The sequence below is a fragment of the Neomonachus schauinslandi genome, chromosome 11 (genome assembly GCF_002201575.2).
Source record: "Neomonachus schauinslandi chromosome 11, ASM220157v2, whole genome shotgun sequence".
In the NCBI taxonomy this organism is placed as follows: Eukaryota; Metazoa; Chordata; class Mammalia; order Carnivora; family Phocidae; genus Neomonachus; species Neomonachus schauinslandi.
In genome coordinates this window covers 26571663-26578355 of record NC_058413.1, presented here as the reverse complement: position 1 = coordinate 26578355, position 6693 = coordinate 26571663, and the positions used below count along the sequence as shown (strand labels likewise).

Sequence of the window (6693 nt, the reverse complement as noted above, 5' to 3'; positions counted from 1 at the left end):
TAGCCAACAGGACTCCAAGTACAGGATGAGAACAACCTGCAATATGTGTCTCAGTCAATTCCCCAAACCCCCCAGGATCCCAGAGTTAAGAGTTGAATAAGTCCCATAAGCTATCAGGGACACCTTAGAAAGATAGATGTCTTTCTCTGTAAGTTTCTGTATTGACCTTTCTATTCAGCAGAAACATTAGTTCAGATAAGGCAGGATGTAGTAGAAATTGCACAGACTCCATCTTAGCCTACATGAAGGAAGTCTAGTGGGCAATTCTATCATCTGTAATAACCATAGCCCATGAGTTAAGCCTGAGCTGAATGCTTTCCAGGGCTTAGTGGGCATCACAACTAAAGTCATAGAGAATTGTCATCCAATATTATATAGAATCACAATGTGAGCTTTTCAATGCTAGAATAATGATACACGAAGATACAACTTCAACTAACTGTGAAATTTCTACAGTCTATTCCAAGAGCCTTGGCAATGTACACTGCTGAGTTTCATGGCTGGCAATATTATGCATGTCCAACTTTTTGTTTCAGTAAGGAATGAAAATATCATCTCCTGGAAAGCATTTTAAGCAATAGCAAGAGTTATAGAAACTCCACAAGTCAACTCCTTATGGAATTACCAATGAAGATCAACATGAAAACAACCCTCACCCTAGTGGCTGTTTTCACTTGGATAGAGATGGACTTGTCCCAGGGTATCACAACTTATTCCTCCCTTTACAGCACATGTTTTTCAACTTCAGAAATACTAAAACATGAAAATAAAAACATGCATCTTACAACTGGAAAAAAAAAAAAGATTTTCAAAAAGGAATTGATAAGTTGGTTGAAAAAGGAAAGAAGAAAAATTTTTTAAAAAGAAAAAATAAAGAAAATTAAAAAATTAACTTTGAAAGACTAAAGCATCATGGGGAAAAAGCCATGGATTCTATGTGCATTATTCCCCTAGTGCTGGAGTTCTGCTATTCTCATTGATCGGTAAACTTGGTCTTGGAAGGCTGTTCTCGCTGATCTTCTGGGGGAGGGGCCCATTGCCGTGGTTCCCAAATGTCTTTGCTGGAGGTGGAATTGCCCCGCCCTTGCCCGGTCCGGGCTAAGTCATCTGCTCTAGTTTGCTCTTGGGAGCTGTTTTTCCCTGCAAGCTTTCCGTACAGCTTTGGAGGCCGAGAGTGAAAATGGCGGCCTCCCAATCTCGGTCCCGGAGGAGCCAAGAACTCAGGGCCCCACTGCTCAGTGAGCCCCCAGAGAAAAGCCGTCAGTCATTCCCGTCTCCCCGGTCTCCGGCCGCACTCCGTGCTCACCCGGCCTGTGACTGAGCATTTGTATCTCTGGCACCCGAACCCCGTATGGAGTCTCCAAACCCAGCAGATCCCTGTGGTGCGCTCCCGCGCTGCTCCTCCCAGGGGAGGAAGGTGAGTCTCCCCGGATCTGCCGCTTGTTGGGTCCCTGCTGGAGGAGTAGTGGCCCAACTGTGCCGCAGATAACGGTTTATGGCAACCCTGAGCTGAGAGCCCACGGCTCGGCTCCGTCCCTGCAGCCGGCTTCCCCGCTCCGATACTTGGGAGCTCTGCCGCACTCAGGCACCCTGGTCTTTCTGTGACCCCGAGGGTCCTGAGACCACACTGTCCTGCGAGAGTTCCATCCCCGCTTAGCCACTGGAGAGACATCCCTCAGCAGAGCCGACTTCTAAAATTTCTGATTTTGTGCTCCGAAGCTCTGTCACTTGCCAGAAGCAGCTGACGGAGGCCCCCTCCCCCGCCGTCTATCCTCCCGGATATCTCCTCGGAATCACGCCACATATCCTACCTTCCAGAAAATGGTCGCTTTTCTGTTCAGAATGGTCGCTTTTCTGTTCAGAGTTGCTGCTATTCTTTTCTTTGATCTCCGGTTGAGTTTGCAGGTGTTCAGAATGGTTTGATAACTATCTAGCTGAATTCCTGGGACCAGATGAAATTTAGGTCTCCTACTCCTCCGCCATCTTAGACACTCTCCTATTCAACATTTTTTAGAATTTATTTAGTTCATTCTTTTCATTAATTCCTAACAACATTTTAGAGCTGAAAATAATTCCAATACTCCAATTGTGCAAGGTTGGCCCTTCCTAACAAATTCCAAGGCCAGTTTTACTTATGAACAAAACTGGAAGAATCTGAAGTTAAAATTAGCAAATTGAAAATATTGCTGAGCTTAAAAGAAAATATAAAATACAGGATAGTTAGATATGTGCATAAGGATGGATTAACATTTGGAAATCTATTAAATATATTGTCATAATAACAAAAAAGAAAATCATTATCATTTGATATTTGTTAAAAAGTATTTGATAAAATTCCACACCCATTTAGGATTTAGGAACAGGGAAGTCTCAGAGGGTGTGTGGGCCAGGGATGGCCCCAAAGAGTAGGAGGCGTGGGGGGGGGCCCCTAAGTGTCACTGCTAAGCACTCTCAGCCAGAATCCAGAGTAGGACCCTTCAAGGATAGGTGCAGGTGCAATGGCATCCAAAGAGGAGCAAGCGGTAAAAAAAATCTCAACATGGAAAATGCCAGCCAGGAAAACAGAAAAAAGGATGAATAGGAGCAAGTTGCTAATAAAGGAGAGTCCTTGGTCCTCCCTTTGGAAGCTGGTGAATATTGTGTGCCTAGAGTAAATCATAGGTGGATGCGTGTTAGGCAGCCCATCCTGCAGTGTAGGTGGGACATGATTCAGAGACTTGGAGAGCTGCAGGCAAGGATGAGAGAAGAGAATATGGAAAGGATTGGGGAGGTGGTGAGACAGCAGATGGAAAAGCTGAGGGAAAAGTAATTCAGTCATAGTCTGCAGGTGATTAGCACTGACCTTCCTTACCATGACCATCATGTTGTGTTTTGCCTTATGACTTGAATCCTGATATTTTCCCTCAAGTTAATAGGAAGACTCATCTGCTTCCTAAACTTGCATGTTCTCCATGTACCTTTGTTGTAAACCTTTTGATGGTAGATGTCTCTTGTGGGTTTCTGATGGCCAGCTTCTAATTGAATGTTGTATTTTGACCCAATCTGTAAGATTCTGTCAGTGGGAGAGTTTTACCCTATTGTATGGCAAGATGCTCATTATATACTGTGAAGTTCATAAAGCAGTTTAAAAAGGTGAAAAAAAAAAGGGCGCCTGGGTGGCTCAGTTGGTTAAGTGTCTGCCTTCGGCTCAGGTCATGATCCCAGGGTCCTGGAATCGAGCTCCACATCGGGCTCCCTGCTCAGCAGGGAGTCTGCTTGTCCCTCTGCCTGCCACTCTCCCTGCTTGTGCTCTCTCTCTCTCTCTCTTCCTCTCTGACAAATAAATAAATAAAATCTTTTTTTTTTAAAGATTTTCAGTTTTTTAAAAAGTGAAAAAAAGAGAGAGAAAAGAAAAAAGAAAAGGGAATCTTTGGGCGCCTGGGTGGCTCAGTTGGTTAAGCGACTGCCTTCGGCTCAGGTCATGATCCTGGAGTCCCGGGATCGAGTCCCGCATCGGGCTACCTGCTCAGCGGGGAGTCTGCTTCTCCCCCTCCCGCTCCCCCCTCTTGTGCTCTTTCTCTCTCTCACTCTCTCTCTCAAATAAATAAATAAAAAAATCTTTAAAAAAAAAAAAAAAAAAAAAAGAAAAGGGAATCTTTAAAAACTAGGAACAGAAGGAAACTTCCCTGCTTGATAAAGACTATTTCCCAGAAATCTACAGCAGGTCATTTTAAATTACAGTAATGGTCACTTTCACGTCTGCTCAATGCTGCACTGGAGGTCCCAGTTAATGCCAAACGAAGTATAAATGTTGAAAAGTGAGACAGATCTGTCAATATTTTCAAACAATATGATTTTCTACCTAGAAGATACAAGTAAGTCAATTGATGAACTATTAGAAATAACAATAAAATCCAGTAAGGTGGTCAAATAGAAGATCAACTTACAGAAATTAAGAGTTCCCTATACTCCATCAGTAATGGATTAGAAAAATGTTATAAATGATAAAATATACTCATGATAGCAATAAAAACCATAAAACATCCCAAAACAGTTCCTTTTCTGGCCATCTATGAACTCCCAATTACCTAAGGCTGTGGTCAGTCTTATTTGATCTACCAGTAATATTTGACAAAGCATATCACTCCTTTCTTTTGGAAACATTTTCATCACTTTACCTCCAAGATACATATATACTCATATCTTGGTTTTGCCAATACCTCATTGGCCAAAATTACGTATATACACACACGTATATATGTGTGTCTCTCTATATAATATATATTATATATTATTCTTATATATATAACATATCAGCCAACATCATTCATAAGACCAATGCTATTAACACATATATTGTAATATTTTATTACTATATTTATTTAATATATCTAATGTATATCAATATGCTTAATATATTAATATGCTTAATATATTATAATTATAATATATAATATATAATATATATTAATATTTAATATATTTATTACTATTACTATGAATTTCACCACTTGCAGTGTTTCCATGAATCCCCCAGGTGGCAGACAAATACAATTTCCACTTGATTAAACTAACATGGCATGGTAAGAATGTTACTTTCTTATTGATTATCAATTAGAAATACTAATCAGAATTCTAGAATACAGGCCAAGTATACTTACCATATGATTATGGAACAAATTTCTTATAATTTACATTAGAAGTTCGTTAGGAACATAAATGGCATTTGTTAAATTGCTGAGCAATCATTGTAATTAGGCACTTTGGTAAATATATATCCACCTGATCCACCATCCTAAACATTTAGAAGTGTATCTGCTGGGTAGGAAAGTTAATACTGGTCCTTAAGGATCTGAAAAAAATCAATTAAGCATCACTGATAATAAAGCAAAAGCTCTGTTAGCCAACTAACTGGGTTTTTAAATCTCTAAATTCTTTAGAGATTTCTACCATTATTATTAATTTTAAACTCTTGTCAGTCAAAATTGTCCTAAAAGGCTGGGTGCCTGTTATACTTGGTATAATTTACCCACTTGCTATAAATACATTAAGCGTACCCCACCTCCTCACGCTCACATCTGTTTTTCTAATGTTTGAGTCTGCTTTTGATGTTTTGATGTATTTTATAAGAAAGGAGCATGACCACAGATAGGCAGAGGGGTGGGCAAATAGTTTGAAGGCTTGTGTGAGAAGGACACAAATATAATAGGGACTTTATTTTTTAAAGTATCAATAACACTACCAAGTAATGAATTCTCTATGTACATGATGAAAAAGACTGGAAAGACTATTGACTCATCTTGAATTGTTAATTAAACACATCTCTTACATATTTCCTAAATTTAATCTGACTCTACTGCTGGCTTTTAAAATGATTTGAAAAGCAAAAAAAAAAAAAAAGAGAGAGAGAGAGAGAGATAATCAGTTAAAAACCATCTGGGCATTGTTAAAATTATATTCATTGTTCTAAATATTGAAAAAACGTTCTTAAATTAGTCAAGAACTAGAACAACAATATTGGCAAAAACCGAGAGGAGAAAAAAAGCCAATTATAATCTCACCACTTTGAAAAACAGTTTTTATTTCACATAGTCCCTTTTTGTATTCAGTCATATGTACACATTTTTCCCATCGTAGAAAACATTTGATATATACAATTTTGATTTCTGTGAAGAGCTGTTTTTTTGTTTTTAAAAATGTGGGGCCAGAGGGTACCTGGCTGGCTTAGTCGGTGGAGCATGAGACTCTTGGTCTTGGGGTTTGGGTTCCAGCCCCACGTTGGGTATAGAGAATACTTAAAAATAAAATCTTTAAGAAAAAAATCGGGGGCTGATGCTAACTAGTATGGCATAGACTTTATACTGACTCTAATTGCCTTTTTTTTTTTCTTAAGATTTTATTTATTCATTTGACACAGAGAGAGAGCACAAGCAGGGGGCGCGGCGGGCAGAGGGAGAGGGAGAAGTAGGCTCCCTGCCAAGCAGGGAGCCCGGCGCCGGCCTGATTCCCAGGACCCTGGGATCATGACCTGAGCAGAAGGCAATGGTCAACTGACTGAGTCACTCAGGCGCCCCTCCAATTGCCTTTTAAGAGAAGCTAAACACTTTTGTCAGGGATGGGCATCGAAGTCAGAATCTACCCTGTAGATAGACTCTCCACTAATGAATTAAGCAATCCAATCACATGTACCCTACTTGAAAGGTTGGAGAAAGTAGAGAGATACCAGGAGAGAAAGACCATGTGGACTCTGATATAACCAGTCCTTGAACTGTCTTGGTTATGAAATGGCTTAATAATTTTAAACCACACATGCCCTTAACAGTTAACCCCCTTTTCCCTTAAAACTGAATAAACTTCTGTTCTTTGTAAACTAGAGTATGACCCAACCACATTTTGATAAATTACCGATTTCGTGTCCTCTTTCCCTTTCTTATTCTGTTTCCTCGCCTTTCACGGGAGCTTGTTCAGCAAATGATTCATTTGAAATAGAAATAATTTTTAAAAATGGATCTTACCAACTCTGAAAACAACTTGCTATTGCATAAAAATAAAGAATATTTTAGAACTTTGCTTCCACAGTTTCATTATTATCCTCGATCCTGAAAATTGTATAAAAGATGTATTCATTTTCTGGGAGAAAAATCCACAATCTCCATAAATTTATGTTATCTAAAATGCCATGTTTTTAGGACATGAATTTAGCCCACAAAAGAC

At 39.5% G+C, this 6693-nt stretch overlaps 1 pseudogene; it reads left to right on the top strand.

The window, feature by feature from the left end:
- The first annotated feature begins 2498 nt into the window (after positions 1 to 2498).
- Positions 2499 to 2887, top strand: LOC110582508 (annotated as a pseudogene).
- The last annotated feature ends 3806 nt before the right edge of the window (positions 2888 to 6693 follow it).